This window comes from Lissotriton helveticus, chromosome 3_1 (genome assembly GCF_964261635.1).
Source record: "Lissotriton helveticus chromosome 3_1, aLisHel1.1, whole genome shotgun sequence".
Classification (NCBI taxonomy): domain Eukaryota; kingdom Metazoa; phylum Chordata; class Amphibia; order Caudata; family Salamandridae; genus Lissotriton; species Lissotriton helveticus.
The window spans coordinates 1,397,658,788-1,397,681,174 of NC_136061.1; the positions used below are offsets into that span (position 1 = coordinate 1,397,658,788).

At 45.7% G+C, this 22,387-nt stretch overlaps 1 protein-coding gene across 2 annotated transcripts in view; it reads right to left on the reverse strand.

The window, feature by feature from the left end:
- Nucleotides 1–22,387, reverse strand: part of MYLK (myosin light chain kinase) — a 1,918,108-nt gene that overhangs the window by 1,510,609 nt on the left and 385,112 nt on the right. The gene's annotated exons all lie outside the window — the stretch shown is intronic.

Consider the following 22,387-nt stretch of genomic DNA (forward strand, 5'->3'; position numbering starts at 1 on the left):
AAAATATTTAATTAGCAACTGTGTTAATAAATTAACCATAAATATACAACATGATGTCGTTTTGGCAAGGATGTTTTATTATCATGTGGTTACCTCTTGGAGTGTCATCTGTCCTACGTACAGTTGGGACATCAGCCATGATAAATCAAACAGTTAACATGCGTTTTGCCCCTTATGGTATGTACACTTAAAGCTCTTGCACAACTGTAAAAAATAGGGATAGTACCAATGGTGTCATTTAGAGTTTTGCAGAGCAGGACCACCACTGTAAGTAAGTTGGTGGTGGTGCTTCTGCCCAACCAAACTTTGGGGTTCACGTCCCTTGAATTTAGAGTAGGGGAAAGAGTGGGTTTTCTGCCATTGGAACCTTAGCCGCCTTAGCTGGCCTAAATCTCTGACCTGGTGATCCTGTGGCGGACAGGCTGGAAGGTTAAAGTCACTCTTCTTCCCTACCTGATACCTCCACATGGACATAGCCGTGCCAGGAGGGGAAAACGTGTAGTGGCTCCCAGGTGCACCGAAAAACAATCTCCCTACGCTTCAGGGTGATTGCTTTTTGTTCTCTGAAATCAAATTCCAACTTTGGGCAGCCTCTCTTGTCCACTGGTGCTAAAAATAGACCAAAGTGTTTAGTTGGACCAATAACGCACCAGAACCAGCCTCACATCCACTCCGGCTACAAGAAGGTGGCATTTCACTTATTAGAGAAGAAATGCCTTGATGTCTCACTCTCTGCTCTTCATAGAAAAGAGCCCAAGGGCATCACTTGAATGGGGAGAATTTAGACTCCTCTGCCTTTCCTCAAGGCTAAATGTGTCTGGAGCTTCTCTCTGCTCTGCTGTCCTTTTAAGGAACCAACCGACTATAAATGGTCTTCCTCAAGAACACAGACTGCATACAGTCTATCAGGCTTCCTCTCAATAGTGCCCACTCTACAACTCGGGCACCTGTAATCTGCCTGCGCTCTGGCGGGATCGCATGACATATCCCATGCAACAACATACAACACAGCTTGAATAGCATTTTCAAGAAAGAGTTGAAGTAGAAGATTATTTTGGGTTAAAAAATGTGTCTTGGTAATTTCAGCTCAACAAAATCCTAGTCAAATTCAAAGTCCGGAGCACAGTTAAATCTCAAAAAGGCATGAATGAGGCAGCCGTGTATGGCCAGGGCTGACCTTGTATTATTGATTTGTTTTTAATAGGCTTCCTGGAAACTGCAGGGGGTCCAAATGAATCCACTGAATGAGCACAGGTTATTCCAATAATGGGACAACCTCAGTGTCTCAAAGGTTGCACTAATATGGTAGAACCACTGCAAATTCTGTTTTTTATGTAACTGAAGGGTCCCACATAGAATGAGGTGAGTCAGAGATGAGATGAGGATCAGAATGAGGTGAGTCAGAGATGAGATGAGGATCTAAACAAACTGAAACATTAAAAAATACCTCCATGCCCGATGACTACATGCGAGCCGTGCCTGGCTTGCTCATCATTATGTTCAAAACCAGGTGTATGGACTACTTCCATTTAGGCTTTTGATACAAGGTGACCAATGCACTCCCCATCACAACCCTCTACTTCAGACTACCTGGTAGTTTAATGGGATATTAGTACTATTTTACCCATCTGGGGCCTCTCAGACACTGTAGAATAGTATGCCATGAACAGCGATGAGTCACTAACTGGATTGCAACTATGTGGCTCTCCTAGTTAAACTGTTAACGTCTTGCATGGCACCCATCACAGATACACAATGAGAGAGGTGGGCACTGCAGTTCTTTTGACCAGAGGTAGTCAGAGAACCTCCCCCCCCCAAACCCCCCCTCAAATCAACCCTTAGATCCCGGCTGCACTGGGGATACCTCCAGGCTGGGCACAAGCTTCCATTCCCAATAGCCGATTCACTCATGTACAATGAATCAATACATAATAATTTCAACAATGTGTGACAGAACGTCATGAAGCACAACCAGAACACTTTTTCCTATCAACATGACACTTGCAATAACATGATAGGAGATGGACAGAATACATTGCTTCCGCTTTCTTCACAGTCTCAGATCATGACCCGAGACAGTTTCTTCTCCCACTTCCCTAGTTAAGTGTTACTTTATGTCATAATGTTCTCTCCATTGAACTCAGCCCGTAACAAAAATCTTTGAATCCAGTCACCCCATAGACATTTTTCTGCAACCAGGCACTAATCCTTGTCCAGCTTCCATGATTCTACCTTGCGATGGTCAATAGCCACTGCTGACTGGCAAAGTTACTTCTCGCGACCATCAGGCCCAATTACACAGCAGTTTCATGCATACAGTTGTGTTTAAGAGGGGTATCATTCCTACAAATACCTAATAAAAGACTTCTGAATAATGTCTCATCTGTGCTAAGCAGAACCTGACAACATCCCATAATGATTGTAAGAGGGAACAAGACCAGAGGGTATGGAAGAAGGTTCCCATCCACCCCTATACCTGGCACCAGAGAGAGGGAGTCAGCCCTACCAAATTTAACTATTGGTTTTTTCACATAGTAGATCCTATTCAATATCTTGATCTGGACCAGCGTGAGTATTACTGTGATAGCTACCTATTTTTGGATCTGTAGGGCTTTGTCCCCGTCTGAATTCTCCAATTCACCTAGATTAGTGGCCCTTCTCGTTCTGAGCTTTTCTGTAGTATCTGGCAAATTGTTGATTATATTTCTCTATATGAAGGATATTGTTTTTTTCTGGTATGGTTCCAGCTAGATCAATCAATCCGGGCACTGAGAGCAAGCTGCTTTGGAGAATCAATTGAACAACAAGGTCTTGAGTCCCCTTCTGAATTCCTGAAGAGAGGGTGAGGTCCGGAGGTGGAAGGGGATGCTGTTTCAGGCCTTTGCAGCGAGGTAGGAGAAGGAGTGTCCTCCACTGTGCTTCAGTGGATGCAGGGTGTGTGAGCGAGGGAGAGAGAGAGGGAGGCAGAGTGCAGGTGTCTGAAGGTTGGTGGAAGTTCAGGCAATGGTTGATTGTGCAGGGCTTTGCAGGTGTGGGTCAGCATCTTGAATTGTCATCTCTTGTGGACGGGGAGCCAGTGGAGTTTCTTAAGGTATGGGGTGAGTTGTGTCCATTTGGGGAGGTCAAGAAGTCTGGCTGCTGTGTTCCGTATGGTCTGCAGTCTCTTCAGGAGGTGTGTGGCATTTCCAATGTAGAGTGCAGTGCAGTAGTCCAAGCAGATGGTGATGAGGGCTTGAGTGACAGTACATTTAGTGATGACTGGGAGCCATTTGAAGATCTTTCAGAGTATACGAAATGTGAGGAAGCAGTATTGATCTTGCTTTTTATGGTGAGTTTGCTGTCCAGGATGATGCCGAGGTTCCGGGCGTGGTCTATAGGAGTAGGTAAGTGTCCCAGTTAAGAAAGTCACCAGGAGTCATTTTACAGGGAGGTGGTGTTCCCGAAGATCAGTACTACTGTTTTTGTCAGTGTGTTGAGTTTTAGGCAGTTGTTTTGCATCCAGTCTGTGACGCTGGTTATGCACAGTGGAAAGTTGGCCCTCGTTGTGGATGGGTCTTCAGACAGAGATAGGATGAGCTGAGTGCCGTCTGCATAGGAGATGTTGTTCAGCCTCTGGATTCTGAAGATGTTGGCCAGGGGGTTCATGAGGGGGTTGAACAGAGTGGGGCTGAGGGATGAACATTGAGGGATGCCATTTTCCTGGATTCCAATCTGATGAAGCTTCGATCAGGGTGTGGTGGGGCATGGTGTTGAAAGTTGAGGAGGATCAGGGTGGCCTCTTCTCCCCAATCTGGTTGGTAGATGTGATGTTATGTTATGTTACGCTAATTTATAAGGCGCACAGATGCTCCAGCAAAGGAGCGTCCTGGCGCCCGCCAGGTAGCAGCACAACACAACAAGGCACGGAAGGAAGACAAGGGGGCTAAGGAAATAAAAAGGTTTTTACTGCCCGCCGAAAGGAGAGCAAATCACCAAGTGCCCGAATCTCAAAAGGAAGAGAGTTCCATAGCACGGCGGCACAAACTTGAAACGAACGGCCGCCGGCCCGGCAGCGCTTGAACCTGGGAACAACAGCTAGTTGCAAATCAGAGGATCGTAGGACACGGCCCGGGGTGTAACAAGACAGGAGGTTAGCAAGGATCAGGGCAGGTGCTCCCTTGATAATTTTAAAAGCAAGACAAAGGACCTTAAATTGAATCCTCCGAGCGATCGGGAGCCAATGCAGCGTGCGCAGGGTATTGGCCGTGGAGCAAAATCTGGGCAGTCCCACGACCGCTCTTGCTGCCGCATTCTGTACCCGCTGTAGGCGGGTGAGTTCCGCCTGATTTAAGCCCGATAGAAGGGCGTTGGCATAATCAAGGCGTGACATCACGGTGGCCTGGATAACAAGTTGCCTAGTTTTCGCATCAAAGAATGTTAATACGGGTCTTAAACCCCACAAGATGCCGAAGCAACAGGCCGCCGTGCGCTTAGTGTGGCATTCAAAAGAAAGAGATGGCTCAAGCCACACCCCTAGATTTTTCAGTTGAGCGACCGGAGTAGGTGTGGGGCCCAGGTCCGATGGCCACCACCTGTCGCCCCAGAGGTCCGTCTGCTTGCCAAAGATCATAACCTCCGTCTTACCAGCGTTCAGCTGGAGACAGTTGGACGTCATCCAGCTGGCGACCGCCCTAAGTCCCTCCTGGAATCTGGGGGCATCCGCATCCGCATCCCCGCTGATTGTAACCGCTAGCTGGGTGTCATCGGCATAGGACACCATAGTCATGCCCCAATGCCTGACAACCTCAGCCAGCGGTCTCACATATAGGTTGAATAATGTGGGACTCAGCGAGGAGCCTTGAGGAACCAACATATCCAGAGGATGGAATTTGGACTGGTAGGGCGGAACGGAAACGCAGAAAGAACGGTTGGCAAGAAAAGACCGGAACCACTGGAGCGCAGGGCCGGTGACACCCGCTTCCGCCAGGCGTTGCAGAAGGATCGGGTGGGCTACGGTATCAAAGGCAGCGCTAAGGTCTAACAGCACCAGCGCCGCCGTTCGACCCGCGTGATCAGGGCAATTGTGGTGCCGTTGTTTGTGCAAAATCCGTATTGTGATGAGTCCAGAAAATAGTTGTTCTCCAGGTATTTCATAAGTTGGCGGTTGATGGCCTTTGAGGACATTGGCGAGAAAGGGGAGCAAAGAGATGGGCCAGTGGTTCTCAAGCACATTGGGGTGTGTGGGCAGGTTCTAGAGGAGTGGCTTGACTTTTCATTCTTCTAGGAAGGTGGCTAGAGTGATGGATGGCTGTGAGTTTGTTGCTGATAGTCCTGTTCTGAGGTTGAACATGTGGGAGCAGGGGTCCATGGTTGCTCCTGAGTGGATGGAGTGCATGATGGCATGGTGCTCAGTGTTGTCATCTGGTTCCATGCTATGATCTGATGGCCAGAGGTTGTGTCTCTGGGAGCGGGGGAGCTCTCCGCTAATGTGCTTGAACTCAGTCTCGCACAGTTCAATGTTGAAAGTTTACTAATGCCTGTGGTGGATCAGTCCTTTGGGCAGATGTGTTACTTCCTTCTCAGTGTGTTCATCCTGCTATGGCTTCTGGTAGGTGGCATGCTAGAACAACTCTATTTCACATCTCCACACTGGCTGCTAGGGCAGCCACCCAACAGATGCAGATCTGGCAGACCTGGTGATCTTCTGTGGTTGTTGAGCCAGTGGAAGCGACAGTCCAAGGTTTAGGCTAGGTCACATAAGTGAACAGGTCAGCTCATCGTTGTCAATCTTGGGTCAATTCCATGGGCTCGGTGCAGCCAGGTACAAGCTGATGTTCCACTTGCCATTCGCCCACGCACAGGCCTATTATCTGTTCATAATAGTGCCAATCAGACTGCTCTTCTGATGGCAACATGGCCACACATAGGCAAGATTTCAGATGAAGAAGTAGCCATGCACAGGCTAATCTTCTGATGACAATTCAGGCACACAGTGATCTCATTTAGACTCAGGATCACAGCCCATCAGGAGCTAAATTATCATTATCTGGTTCTTCACAGTTTCCTTCCTGAACCACCATGTAGAGACTGCAATCCAACAGACACTAGGCTACAAATATCACACTTCTTAGTCTTCTTTATCTGGATGTACCACAGTCACCAGAGACACTCTGTATCTTACTTTCTACTAGACAGACAGAGGTCCTGCAGGGTTGGGTTGATATGCTCTTTCACTCCCTCAGAAGGCAGGCAGCCTTCTAGGTGCTTCTAGTCAGGTATACAGTTCATCCAGCAAGAGGTCAGACTCAGGTGATGTTTCTTCATCTTGGAGGAGCTGGCTGTCAGGCAGACATCAGCTCTAATTCCAAATCAATCCACCCAGTAATCGGCAGAGCATTTATTTCCCTGGTCATTGGGAACTTGAGACTTAAAGAATCAGCAACGCAATTTGCATTTTGATTGATTTAATTTGATTTGCACAGCAAAACTGATGTTGTCTGAACAAGATCTCTAAACCCGCTGTATGCAGCTTCATAACCAGTTTGAGGTGCTTCTCCTTTCAAGTGTCCTTTCCAGGCTGCTATCCAGACACAACCTTTATGGAGAGTGATGTTCTCACAGCATAGTAGTCTCCAGCCTGGAGCACCCACAACAGACACAAAGAGGTGTGAGATTTCTGCACCGGTTTGTCATCAACCAAACAAATTTTGATCATGGCAAGACCAAATGCTGAGCCTTACCAAAAGGTACAAAGTGCACAAGAGTTTGCAGTCCCATCCTTCGCCAGTACCATCCCCAAACTGCAGTGTTCAGGAAGACTTAGTCAGCAGCACCTTGCCAAGAAAAAAGCCAATTTGAATTTCAAAAGGAGCCTCGTGTCCACTCCCCTCACTTCAGTGCCTATGTCTTTTCCCTTCAGCTTCAGGAACGTCATCAATACACTTTACGTATATGGGAAAACAAACTCACCACCATCCTCTGCAAACAAAATCCAAGCTTGGTGTATCCAAATGATCCCACAGGCCTCCATTACGCTGGCCCACTTACAAATGCCATGCTTGTACTATGCAGGCAAAACAAACACATACAATGTACAATCTGCATATTAGCGTTAGGAGTCTGGTAAGCACTTGGAAGCAGAACTTTGCACAAGTGAGCCAGCAGGCCTTCACTCTGACACAGATTAAAAGATCTGGTCACAACTGTGAATTCACAAAACTCAGTAGACTGTGCTACCACTCTATGTACTAAACCAATGACAGAGACAGTAGTCAATGGTCTCTTAATTACAGCAGATGGTGTGCTCCTGCAGGTCAAAGGACAGGCCCGGGACCTCACTCATGTCAATGGACACGCCTAGACCTCAGCACTCATAATACATTAATGCGACTGAAGAGCCAGACTCAATCCAGGATACCAAAAGGAGAGAGTTGGACACTATAGGCAGGGATGCACACCTGTCCATCTTGCAGGGCCCATCGTCATCCTAACAACTACAAATATCAGAATATTTCATTGTCTTTCTAAGGAGTTTGTGAAAGATATCATCTCCGTTAGGACAACAAGAAGTAATGCGAAGTGGAGTTCAGGGATAAAATGAGGGGATATAGGTGAATATGCTCAAGGTTCCTAAACAGTGTCAGGAGCTGTTTTTAGAGGTGCTGCATTTTGAAAAATAACGACAACACATTTGCAAAGGCTTTGGCAATCAGATCAATTTGAAATTACTGCAGTAATTTATGTAAGAAAATCCTTGCATAATTTTTTGTGTCATAATTTTTTATTGGAGCGCAAAGATAGGGAATTTTGTGTATAGGGATGGCAGATGTAACAGAGAAAACCATTGAACATTAATAAATCACACACTTTGTACTTTATAATAATCGACTCAGTTGAAAAACTCACTTCGGCAAATAAAATGTCCACTCTACAGGCGAGATGGATCATCTTAAAATATTTTATCTTGTCATCTGTGAAGTTAATCTCCATCTCGCTTCTACTTTGGCTGTATGTTTAATTAATTAGTTTAGAGCCATACCATTGAGGTTGGATTCCAGTGATTAAATACTGCACATATTTTATAACAGTCATAGCTGAAAACTGCAGCATCTTTATATTCAGTGATTACTAACAGGTACAAACACCCAGCTACTAAAACTATCAATAGATAAATGCTCACATAACAGTTAAAAGATGAGACATGGGCAAGGTTGAGTCAAAGAGGTTGCAAAGCAGGTAGAAAGTAGCAACATTATGCACCAACTATTACTCATATACCATCATATATAGCCTCTCCAAATATGCTATTAAGCTTATCTGAAGGTTTTGAAAACAATTACAGAGCTGAATTAAATGGATGAAACTATTATGTGCATCACAAGATTAAAGAGGAGTTGCTTTGATTGTCTGAAATAAGTTTTAAAGAAAGCTTCCCGAGTAACCAATAGGCAGCAAACACGAGCAGATATGTAGAAAACACTTCCACAATTAGAAACTATTTTTTCTCTGTGGAAAATGTGTTTTTATTGTTCAGAAATCATTTTGGTTCCGGATTTGTGTGCACACAGGCTGTGGTTTCTCTCCGCAGTGACTTCACAGGCATGTGCAGCAAGTTACTGAATGACATCTGCTTGGATGCAATATAGTACAAACTGTCATCACTCCAGTAGACTCGTATTACTCACAGACGTTTGCAAAACGCACGGTAGATCCAGAGTTTCATAAGAATTTGGAATAAGACCAAGAATTCTTTGGCACTGGAACAAACAGCAAAAGAGGAAATTCGCTAATTCGAGATATTTTATTAACAATAAGGTGTTACTGTGAGGATGCCTAAAGCAAAGATTAGATGTCGAAACCTCAGACCTCCACGGTTGTGAAAAATGCACCCTATTATTTTGGCATTAATCTCGCCTCCTGCATAGATTCCATTGCTGGCCTTTGATGATCAGCTTTTATTACATCAGCGGCAAAGATTGGATTTTTCAATTTTTATTTTCAGGATAGGGAAAGTCCAATGCTTTACCAAACAATAAGTGGGTTCCTTTGAGCCGCAGTCAAATGTGCACGCAAGAACACGATGAGATGACGGCCATCTTTGAATGATCATTTATAAACCATTGATACGCACTTAAAAAAAAATAATCATACAACTTGAGCACTATACACAGGTCCCTTCCGTAGGTTCAAATATCCAAGCCAGTAGTAAATTCACTGTGGAAACAATTCTGCTTCTAAAGAATACAACACATATCATTAAAAAGGATCAAACTGTCTCCAATCACCCCCCACCCCCTTAATCATCTGCAGAGGTAATTGGATAGTTCAGCTACCTCTCCTATTCAGAGGGTCATAAATACTATGATCTGTTGACCCTGTTTCAGAATTGCTTTATACCGGATGGGAGATCCGAATAAGTGGTTGTTGCCATTTGGGATGACTGACAGAAAGAACTCTACTCTAGTGGCTTCAATAAACCCTAGATCGGTCAGCAGCCTCTGATGGGCCATCCATATTACTTTGTAGAGCCATCTCCCACAAATGAGGCTTTCAGGCACAGCAGTAAATTAGGTAATATCTTTTGTTATAGAATGCAACCAGGTTATGAAATTGCAATATTATATCAATAAGTGCGGCTAAACTACGATTTTGTACAGGGGTCTTTTGTGTACACAGTTTAATGTCATGCGTATGTTTGCCTTCTAGCTGATCTTATGTCATTGTGCTTTATATTCCACACTTAAGTAGATGAGATCCAGATTATGCGGCAGCCAAACAGAGATTGTACGTAAACCAAGAATACATCCCCTGCCCGCGTGGGTCAAGTCAATAACTGGGTGAACGAGAAATCGCTACAGTGGGTTTCTGGACACCCAGATTTCGGACTACAGATATGAGAACGTGTCCTGAGTCTTAACTTCAAGCTAAGAACCTGGGGCTCTTTCTACAGGTCAGACTAACTTCATTGTCACAAATTAATGTCTTTCTTCCATCCTTGGAGCAATTACCATTTGTCTTTCATTGCCACATCTAAAATGGATTATGACCACAACAATGACTTGGTGATCTAAAATATTTCTTTAGAAGACTGCTTCACATTATTAATAGAAAACCTCTTTCCTTATTTTACAATGTGTTTTTCTGTTCCTACTCATATGTTTTGAGTTCAGAAAAACGATGTTGCTAATGATACCCTGATTAGAAGTCCATGAGTCAAAGTCTGGTATCCTTCTACGCAGAGGAATTTCTTGCCCTAAGATCTGCATGAGTCAACATTCTTTCAGGAGATGCCTCAATACCTTTTATGCCTTTGATTCTTTATTGATCTCCTTCTTACAGTCTTATTCTTATTAGTTCTTAACTCTATGGAGAGTTTTTATCAGATTACTACTTCATGAATAAATAGCAAACCACCGCTTTAAAATCCTTCTTTCAATTCCTCACAAGAGACTCCCGTCAGATTGTTTCACCCATTTTAAAAAAAGAGGATGCATACAAATTAAAAACACGTTTTTTAGTTGTTGAATGCAAAACAAATCAAATGCTGGCTGACCATGATTTCCACATAAATTCACAACCGTGTGACACAACATGTTTCTCCAGATATTGTCCCCGACTTCAGAATAAGGAGGTTTTTCTTATGCAACTTTACACAACGAGGATTAAAACACAATAGGTGCATAAAAGAGCATGAGTAGGACAAATGGCTTTTGAACATATGTATTTTAACCCATAGGACAGGCAACTTTTGTAATGCACTAAACTTCTTTGAAAACCTCTCAGTAGCCCTTAACGTGTTTAATCTTTTTGTATGGTTCACAGACTTCTTTTAAAATATATATATATTTATTGAAGTCTTTGTAAATTATTCCCTGACTATCAGCAGCTCGTAAGTAGTGGGGAAACTATTAACTGCTGCTCCCCCTTCTTCTTCCACTTGAAAAATAATAGCCATCTGTTAAAGTTCGTGACTGCTCAACCCCCTTGTTCTCTAGGAAGGGTCAAGAACTTTAACACCCTTCTGGGACTAAAATAAGCCCATAAAAATCTCGAAATCAACCCACCCAATGCCTTAAACCATGGAGTCCCCACCTTAAAGGGAATGGCCCCCAAAAATATGAACTTTTAGGCAGGAAAATCATTCACTATATTACTTCTCTCTGTTATTGAAAGTCGTATGTTATTCATTCTCCCAAACTCCATCTTTGTTCTCTTAATCAAAGGGTCTAAATTAATTTCCACAATTCTCTTAATATCTGCCTTGATATTAAGTCCAAGATAAGCCGCACACTAAACCACCCGCCTATCTTCATAATGCATGCTACCATCAGTGATGACTTGGGTTTTGTCTTGATGTAATAAATATCCAGAAAAACAACCAAAACAAACGGCCTCCTTTTCGATCTCTCTCAATGTGGGCCCTGGGTCCGCGGTCACGACGCCCAGGTCATCAGTATATGCCAAAATGTTAGTTTCCCGTGCCTGGGAGCAAACCAGTGAAATTAGTGGGTTATTCTTTACCCTACTAATCAGGGGAACAATATAAAGGGCATCCTTGCTCTATGCCGTGCTGTATCACAACTAACTCTGAATTCCCCTTCCCCCTCACAAATCAGTGAGCAGTGAGATCTTAGTTCATGGATTGCGATACGGTGCTTTTACAGATTTCATAAACCTTGGCCCTAAACCCATCTTTTCCATAACTGCTCAAATGTACGACCAGGAGACCCTATTGAATGCTTTTTCTGCATCCAAGAGTATTAAAGCCATAGGGTCACCGGATATAGTGGCCGCATCAAAGAGAGTAATAACCCGGCAGATATAGTCAGTTGTACCCCTCCCAGGAATTAATCTGTGTTGCATTGTTTGAGTCGCTAAGAGATGCCCCACCCTTTCACTGTAATTATAAAAATTATGTCTCCACAACGTGTATTTATCTGCAGCGTTTTTTACGAAATATCTACTATTTCTGCTTTAGCCACTGCCACTTTCAATTGCGCAGACTCAGTCTTAACCCTCTTGACAGTACATCTATCAGGTTGGGCTCTGCCAATGACAATATATCATATAATTCAAATAAGTGTGATTTCTCTGTAAGTATCACTTGGATGTTAAAGTGAGACTATTCTGCCACATGACTAGTATGCTACTGTGTAAGACATTGCATTGTTTTTGTGTTTTTTTGTTGACTTTACGGATGGTATGGTGTGGTTTCTTCTAACTCTCCCTTTGTTATATGTGTGAACCCTGAAGATCTCATACAGTTCCTCTCCAGTAGTGTTAAATCTTTTATATTTATTCAGTTACGTTTTGCTGTCTTCTGTATTTCTAAAAGAAAATCACGGATCTGGACATTCAATTAAAGTGACTATTTGTGATTTTGAGTTCTGAGACTCTACCCTCGTCCCCCATTCTGTCTCCCGCAGATGCCTTGGACTACTCACCATCACGACACTGGAAGTCAAGTTAGGTAGGGGTATGCCTGACTTACTTTGTAGCACCATAGTAGGATAGCCCCCAGGATATCAATGGTTAATGTCCTCACCCACTATGGATGAGGACCAGTAACCCGTGTGCCATTAGACCTCTGGGGAGTTCTCACACATTGTGAGATGTTCTCGATTTATAGAGACCAGACGCGGGGTAACATCGGAAGAATATAGCTATTAAACCAAAACCTTTCCAGAAAACATTTCAAGGTTAAGTTCTTGCTACTGAATTCAGAATTGGGTACTTAATAAAACATATAAATGTAGCCCTTTAACTACCGTTACGGAAGGCCTAGGACAATTTACCTTAATCAACAATTGGACAATAATTTCTGACTATTCTAACTATCATCTAGAAAACTCTTCTGGGGCTACCCACTGCTTCTTAAATACTTACAACGTAGAGAACAGTGAAACCACTCACCTTTCAGGGCAGATTTCAAGTGCGATTTGCCAATCCCCAAATTTAAAATGCACCGTAGACTTTAGTATGTTGCTACCATGGTCCGACCACTAGAGATTCCCAATAATAAAAAAACAAAATTCACAGGAACCTATTCAAGGAAGATCCAAATGGCTGACAAATGTTGAATATTCTTCAAGTGCTTGAGGCAATGTTCCTCGCCAGGCTATCAAGGCTCTCCGGCCAGCATCTGTCCGCATTTATTAAGAAACAACTGGGCCCACACCTCATTCTAACATGGTCAGTCTGTCCAACCATCCTTTATACTAGATCATCATCCAGTCAGCGTGTTAGACAGCAATGACTAAACTTGGAAAAAGTGGTGTTTACATAACTTCATTTTTTTATGAAAACCAATGTTATTTAATATCACGTCGAGGCAGATTTTACACCAAGTTACATAACAGAGCTGATACTCACTTCTGTTCTGGACGGTCTTCAGAGGCTAGCGAATCAGGGTATGGGCAGGGCGGTGGTCCTTTAAGACCTCTGACCTTGCATTGCTGCTCACCAGATTTTAAAAGCATTGGTCTTCCCAGGCTTGCATTGAAATAACTCCACATGTTTCTTTCAGGGTTTACCTAACTCCTAAATCTGTGCTGACTACTGTCTGGTCACCTGCCGATTCGCTCAGAACTTTGTGCTCCCACTCCGCCTTCCTCTTATAAGCCAAAGGAGTACAATATTATAGGTAGGCTGCTCGTGATTAAAGTAACCACCCCTGTAACCAACTCTACTACTCATCTGATTACATACAGCAGGAGCTGACTGATGTCTTAATCAGCATTCAAAACAGGAAGGACTCTCAATTGCCTCAAACTGAACCTGTACAAATGGACGTTTTGTACACTAAAAATATCACTAAAAAATGAGAACTGGCTCTTTGTCCCTTTTGTGATGGGTATTCACTCCTATCTCAACAAGGGCTGCCTGCAATCGGTAATCTAGGTATTATATTGATTCTGACTTGTCTCTGGGACAGCAGTCCTCCAATGTAGTGGGGTGCACACTCCTGCCGAATTAAACTCGTGAAAAACGTGCCTTACATTGTACCAGAATGCCATGCACCCCATACTGATGGTTTCCATACATTCTCGGCCAGACTACCGAACCGTCATCTACCTAACAACGCATGAGCATCTTTATAGAAGGCTCCATCTGGTACCCAAAGACACCACCCTGCTGCTGACAGGGACTCAGACACACAGACCATATTACTCCCACCTTAAGGATGCTCCACTGACTGCCAGTAAAGAAATGAGTGCTGTCCAAAGCACTTGTAATACATTAGGACCATTCAGTGCTCTTTACCTAATGCATGGTCTCAAAGTTTTGAAGAACCGGGTTTTTAGAACCCAGCGGCGCCAGGGGAAACGCCCAAAGTCTCCGGGTCCACCTGTCTTAGAATACAGAGACACGGGGTACTTCTTGGTGACGTCAAAGATCAAATTTATTAGCTGCAGCCAGTAACAGAGATCCTAGAAGTACAACACGGTGTATGTTCTCAGGAGACTGCTCAACTTTACAAAGCAAGCCATCCCTTTTTATACAAAATATTGTGCTTCAGGCAGACATTCCTAATTTACAGTTTGACCACTTACATGTTTCCACGACAAAAGCAGGAGCATGATGACAAGCCCATTTTTCAGTTTGTCCAGCCCAAAATTAATCATAATAAACATTCTTCTTTCTAACAAGCCGGACAAGAACTCATAATAAAAAGGCCTCAACCCACATCATAAATAGGCCGTAAAAGAAGGAACAGAAACAGATGAGAAGCAAGATAGAAGGGTGTGTGCGTGTACAATAAACTCAGCAATGTCCTGCTCTTTGATCTCTATCTTGACCAGCTAAAGGGCAAGAACTGGTTTGGCAAGGTCAGCTTCAGGCAGCAGGGTCAGTTCACTTCAGGTCAAACAGGGGTCAGTAAAAACTCAAGCTAAGGTGTACGTGTCCCAGAGACTTGTTCAGCCACAGTCATAGGCCTATGTGAGGGCAACCACAAAATGGCTGCCATGCACAAAATGGAACCCAAGGGTTTCAGAACGAAATCGTCAAATACACAGTGAATCCATCAATGTAACATGACGGAAACACTCATGCTTGCTGAGCTCACTGTTTACGGTTCGCTGTTGCCAAAATCGTAACAGAACCACGACCATTACGACCCAGGGTCAGAATTTACGGAACCTCAATTTAACCTTCATAATATACCACTGCGTGCTCTCTACTCCACCAGCTAATTTTTAGGAGAAACACACTCACAAAATCTGTTTATTTTGGTGGCAAAGCCAGCAACCAAGGCGTCGAATAATCATCCTTTTGAGCTCTTTTCAGTTCACTCACTCCTTGTCTTCAGGAAATATCTGAACTCACTAATTTTCGTCAATAATTTAGGTTTCTTTATTTTATATGATTCCAGTTCACTGCAGCATCATAAAGATTCGGCATACATGCATTCAGGAAATAAAAATACTATAGCATAACGTGCCTTTTCCCTACCCAGTCATTAATTTAGACTTCCAAGTGGCTTCATCTTAGTACTTAACCACTTTGATGTCATCCAATATGATATTCAAATACACTTAAGGGGTTGAGCAAGGGCATATGTACAGCTGCATAATTTGCTTAATGCATGTAGAGAGGATAAATAATAGGCAGCCATGTAATATGATCCAATACTGCCATTAAGGGTTTCTGGTGGCATCATAAACCAGGAGGCCGAAGGACCATATTACATGTTGCCAGTTTTTATTTTTTTAATATTGCGTGCTTTTTGGGGGGTAGTTAGGTTAAAAAAGGAGGCTTTTTTTCAAACATGGAAATGTTAATTGAAAATTAAATGTTTGACTACACTGTGCAGTAGTAAAAACAAGAAAACAATACTTATGTAGTTAAGAATCTAGAATTCTATAATAAAAAAAACATTTGGACTGTTACCAAACACATTTTGTCTGTAGGAATAGATTGGTGGGGCTGAATTTTTTAATATGCAGTTATAAATTGGTACCAAACGGAATTCGAAAGTTTCGTTTGTTTAACTTTTATAAGAACATTGGAATGTTGGGATCTCCATTGAAAACAATGGAGTGCTCCGGGCTTCCAAAGGCAGGTAGAAGCTCGGTAGTCCAACATTTCAACAAAGGCCTCATGGAGACCCACGGGATTTCAAATTCCTTGGCTCCGTGAGACTTTTGTTTTATTTGTTAGAACATTCTGCCCTCTCGTGACAGAATGTTCGAATAGCCTTATAGCCCTCAATAGCTGGGCTATAACGGCATTAAAGACTCGCTCCCTTCTTAAAGGCCCTCGCCGAAGTGGTCCTTTTAATGGCTGGTATAGCCCACTGCAGCAGACTATAAGACTGTGATCAGGGCTAGTGGAATTATGCTGCCCGTCTCCCCAGGGCCCAGACACATAATGAATTAAGAGGAGGCACACTGCCCTCCTCCATTGGCCAATATTGGCCCCGGGGAGCCATTCCCCATGACCTATACATCTATTAATTGGAGAGGGAGGATGCATGACCGCCCTCCCTGGGGACCTATAAATGTATTGAAAGGGGAGGGGGCCCACATGGCTCCCTTCCCCAGTTCTATTTTGGCCCTGGGGACCCCATCCCCGGGGCCCAGCCAATAAAGGGTGGGTGCCCTAGAGCTCTCCCAGGACACCCATTGCATTATTGTTAGGGACCGTGGGAGTCGCCTCAATGCCCCTGAGGCCCGAGCTGGCTTCCCACCTCTAGCGGGAACCAGCATTGCTTCCGCCCAAAGGGAGCAGCTAAAATAGCTGCTCCCTGCGGGCAGGAGCAATTTTCTCATCTGTTTCCCTGCCTGCTTCATTACGGGCAGGAAAACAGATTAAGTCATCCAGCAGCATGCAGGACCATTTATGATGCTCCCGCCAGCTGGGAGCGGACTTGGGGCCTAATTTAGATCATGACAGTTAGATACTCTGCCACAAACGTGATGGATATCCCGTCCGCTGTATTACAAGTGCCCTATATCCTATGGCACCTGTAATATGGTGGCCAGGATATCCGTCATGTTTGTGATGGAGTATCCCATCTACCAAGATCTAAATCAGGTCCTTAGTGTTAGCTCTCACTTGGCAGGAGCTTTGAATTACTCCTGCCAAGTGAGACAAAACAAGCTATCCGACGGATGGGCATTCTAGAGCATAGCTGAGCCAGGCCCTGGGACATGAGGTGCCCAGGGCCATTAATGGCTCCAGGAGGGGGCCATGCGACCCCTCTCCCATTTATTTGCACAGCTGGGCGCAGGTGGTTGTGGTCCTCAGGGCCAAAAACGGCCCTGGAGTTGGGCAGTGTGCCCGCCTCACAATTATTTGAAAGGTTGGGCCCTGGAGGAAGGTGCCCCCGGGGGAAGGACCTGCATGCGCCCACCTCCCCTATTTATATGGTAATGAATTCCCTTTTAGATTTGGGCAACCTGGGGAGCAGTAAAAAAACCAGGGTAGAATTGCATGCCCCACCACAAGCCCTAGGGGATCAGGGTATTCCAAACATGCCCCCTTGTCTTTTTTTAAAATCTTTTTTTCTTGGAACTCGGCTGATCTTTCTTAATTATAGAAAACGAATTTAACAGTGAGGCAGTTAAGTAGAAGCTCCAGCCCACAAACTTTAATATATGCTGACCTTTCCGTCCAAGCTCATAGTAATCCATAACTCCTATCCTATTTTTTATTTAGACACTCAAGGCCGCATATGGGACTGGGTGGCAGAAAAAGGCCTAGACCGAAACATCCCTAAACAGGAGGACCGCCTACAATTTGGTGGGCTAAATCCAGGTGCAGAACAAGACTCAACAGAACAAGGCAACATCCCGAGAAATAGCAAACCTCATCTGAGGCTGACAGGTGCCAACAATCTACTGACCCACGAGACGTGAAAGAGGACACCAAGGGCACATCTCCCAAGGCCAGACAACCAGGACATTCTGAGGAGGAAGACTTGCCTAGCGGGTCACCCCAATGTTCCTCCCAGATGCATGCAACTAGAATGGGCTGTATCTGTGGGATGGCTTGCCTAGCATGGATGGCTGGGTTGTGCACCATGCAAGGTTCATACACAGGTTCAACTAATGTTCTGTTTACTAGGCAATTCATACTACAAAGGAGATGGTCCCACTTAGATTATTGTTATAGTTTGTTTTCAGGAATTGTGATGGGCGACAAATGCTTCACGAGTGGAAGTGTGGGGTGTGATTGGGGGGTTTGGGATGTTAATTGGTGTAGACATGGTTTTATATTGGTTTATAATTGCATTCACAAATATAGTTTTAATGATGTTCTAATGCAAAGGGTGTTCTAAAGTACTGGTCATCTTATGATCTCTCCAGGAGACCCAAATGGCTGATTTCCTCGTTATGTCCAGGAACGTCAATGGCCTGAATGACTGTATTAAACAGGGAGCTGTCCTTTGAGTGAGCGCCGGTAGTTCGTTTTCTTAAAAAAACTCACCTACTGAGGATGAAATGTTAATTTTTGGACTGACTCAGTTATGACAGAGTGTACCATGCTGGGATTGCCAGAGGCTCCGGGGGAGGAGGGCAGTCACAATATTCCATCACTGGAGCTTTCCCCTCGTGGCATCAGCAGTAGTCACTGACCAACATGGAAGATACATTGGTGCGAAGGGCCACCTTGAGGGTAAACATTATTACTTATTGTATGTGTACCACCCAGACTCAATCAATCAATCAATCAGGTCATTTATAGAGCGCACTACTCACACGTAGGGTCTCAAGGCGCTGGGTGGGAGGGGGGTGCCGTTACTGCTCGAACAGCCAGGTCTTGAGCTTCTTCCTGAAGGAGAGGTGGTCTTGGGTCAGGCGCAGGTCGGTCGGGAGTGAGTTCCAGGTCTTGGCGGCCAGGTAGGAGAAGGACCTTCCTCCTGTTGTCGCTCTTCGGATGCGGGGGACGGCGGCGAGGGCGTGGTTGGTTGATCTGAGGAGGCGCTTGGGAGTGTAGAAGTTGATCCGGTTGTTGAGGTAGCTCGGGCCTTGGTCGTGTAGGGCTTTGTGCGCGTGGGTGAGGAGACGGAAGGTGATTCTCTTGTTGATCGGGAGCCAGTGCAGATCTCTAAGGTGTCCGGAGATGTGGCTGCGTCGGGGGATGTCGAGGATGAGTCAGGCCGAGGCGTTCTGGATCCGCTGGAGTCTCTTCTGGAGCTTGGCGGTGGTTCCGGCGTAGAGGGCGTTGCCGTAGTCCAGTCGGCTGGTGACGAGGGCCTGGGTGACCGTCTGCCTCGTCTCGGTGGGGATCCACCGGAAGATCTTACGTAGCATGCGCAGGATGTTGAAGCAGGACGAGGAGACGGCGTTTACTTGTCTGGTCATGGAGAGGGAGGAGTCCAGGATGAAGCCCAGGTTGCGTGCGTGGTCCGTCGGTTTGGGTGCGGTGCCCAGGGCAGGGGGCCACCAGGAGTCGTCCCAGGCGGAGGGCGAGGAGCCCAGGATGAGGACCTCCGTCTTGTCAGAGTTCAGTTTCAGGCGGCTGGTCGTCATCCATTCGGCTACATCTCTCATCCCTTCGTGCAGGTTGGCTCTGGCGGTGGCGGGGTCGTTGGTCAGGGAGAGGATCAGCTGGGTGTCGTCGGCGTAGGAGATTATGTTGAGGTTGTGTTGGCGTGCGATGGCCGCGAGGGGGCTCATGTAGACGTTGAAGAGGGTGGGGCTCAGTGAGGATCCTTGAGGGACGCCGCAGATGACTTTGGTGGCCTCTGACTTGTACGGTGGTAGGCGGACTCTCTGTGTTCTTCCGTCGAGGAAGGAGGTGATCCATTCCAGTGCCTTGTCCTGGATTCCGATGTTGCCGAGGCGCTGTACTAGGGTGCGGTGGCAGACAGTGTCGAAAGCCGCGGAGAGGTCCAGGAGGATGAGGGCCGCTGTTTCTCCGTTGTCCATCAGAGTTCGAATGTCATCGGTGGCAGCGATGAGGGCGGTCTCGGTGCTGTGGTTCGCTCGGAAGCCCGACTGTGAGGGGTCGAGGGATCCATTTGTCTCGAGGAAGGCGGCCAGCTGTTTGTTGACGGTCTTCTCGATGACTTTGGCCGGGAACGGGAGGAGCGAGATGGGACGGTAGTTCTTGAGGTCGGTGGGGTCTGCTGTGGGTTTCTTGAGAAGAGCGCTGAGTTCGGCGTGCTTCCAGCTCTCAGGGAAGGTGGCGGTGTCGAAGGAGGTGTTGATGATGTCCCGCAGGTGGGGTGCGATGACAGCGTCGGCCTTGTTGAAGACGTGGTGAGGGCAGGGGTCAGTCGGAGATCCGGAATGGATGGAGTTCATTGTGCGGATGGTGTCTTCGGTGCTGATCGGAGTCCAGGTGCGGAGGGTGGTGGTGGGTGGCGTTGTTGCGGTTGTGGCTTGCGTTGGTTGGTTGCTGAAGCTGTTGTGTATGTCCGTGATCTTGTTGTGGAAGTAGGACGCGAGGGAGTTGCAGAGGTCTTGCGACGGGGTGATGTCATTGTTTCCGGCGTTGGGGTTGGAGAGCTCTTTCACGATGTTGAAGAGTTCCTTGCAGTTGTGTGCGTTGTTGTCCAGTCGGTCCTTGTATGTATTTTTCTTGGTGGCGCGGATCAGTTGGTGGTGTTTCCGGGTGGCGAGCTTGAGGGTGGTCATGTTGTCCGTAGTTGGTTCCCTTCTCCAGACTTTCTCGAGGGCTCGACAGTTCTTCTTGGAGCTCTTGAGCTCTTGAGTTCGTCGGTGACCCAGACTCCTAAATCTGCTTTGCTTTGGAAGACATTAATCCTAACATTCCAACAAGGCATTACTATAGTGGGGTGAGATTTTAATGCTAGTCCAAATCCAGACTTAGACTCCACAGGCTTAGTCATGACTGGCAGAACAGGTCGAGCTAAGGTTTGGGGGACTGGTTAACCTCCTTGTCCTCTATGATGTATGGAGGGCCTGGCACCCAAAGAGCAGGGAATACACTCTGCTGCATATAACACACTCTCTCATATACATCATCTGCTTCTGCCAGTGCTGGACATGGTCCACAACATAGTGACAGATTTTCTTCCACAAGAAACCTCTGACTGCTCCTGGTCACAGTGCGGCTTGGAGGGGCCTCCTCAGAGTGCCGCCTGATTTGGCACCTTAATGGGTGGTACCTGTGGGTTGACACGTGGAGTTCCTCGTACAAAGTAGCAATCATATTTCCAAATTCACTAAGATTCAATGGCATTACCGGACACACTATGGGTAGCTGGGAGGGCAACTGTGTGGCGTTGAGGAGTTCTACATGAGGCTTAAGAAATGGGAGACAATAGGTGTAAGGTGGACCTGGAGTCTGAGATCCTGGTTCAGGAGCACTGCTGCCTACTAGATCAGTTAGTCACCCTCCATAGACAACTTGAGCTTAACAAAACCTTGCTCGGGGGAGGCTTGGAAATGTTAGATGACCTTGAGCAGGAGAGTGTACAAGTGGGAGGGTGAGTGGAAAGCTCCTTTAATGGCTAGTCACCAGAGATATGGCCTCCTGGGTGGTCCTGGAAATTAAGGACAGGAACGGCCTTCTATCGGGAGCTTTAGGGCCAACAGGAATGTCCTTCCCATGAGCTGGTAATGCGCTTTGTGCGGATCTACCACTGCACTCACTTGCCAGTACAGATAGAGCATAAATGGACAGACCAATTGGATGAGCTTGATAAAGCTATGAGCAATATAAATGCAGGCAAGACGCTTGTGCTGGATTGCTTCTTGCTCAAATATTACCGCAGATTCCATGAGATTCTCTCACTCCTGCTGCTTGATCTCTACGGTGAGGCAGACAAAACTTGTCTTCTCCCCCAGAAGTAGATTCGGCCACCATAGTAGTTCTCCATTTATACTAGTGCGCCTCATGTCGACCTATCTTTTTAATAAACACATAAGTTACGTTCTTTGTTAAAATACTGCCAAACAGGCTCCTTCCTGTCCCGACCTTATTGGTTCACCAGGACCAATGGGGCTTTATGCCCATCTGCAGCACCAGGTATTGTATTTGTCGGGTCCAAATGGCGCTGGCCCATGCGTCACCTGATTATGAACCAGGTTGCCTTTCTTCTCATTAATTTTGCAAAAAAACAATTCAACTCTGTTGATTGGTCCTTCCTCGAGGGTGTCCTGATACATATGGGATGAGACCTCACTTCAGGAAAAACATTGGGAATCTCTAGTCTATGTCATCTAGTAGTTGTGCCCAGTAGCCAGTAAATGTCAGACATTCCCAAAGTAGATGAAGGAAAGTCCCCGGGGAGCCACAACCGCACCTGCAATCTGCTGTGTGTCTGGGATTGCCCTTGTGGAGGCGCACTGGCTTGAGCTACCTATATGTAATTGTTTTAGTATCAGTTTCTATTCTTGCTGTGTTGCGGCCGGTGTGCCATACTCAATATATATATCGCCCCATTACTTTCGGGTCAGGGAGCGATCCAACTCTTCCTCCCAATGTCGGA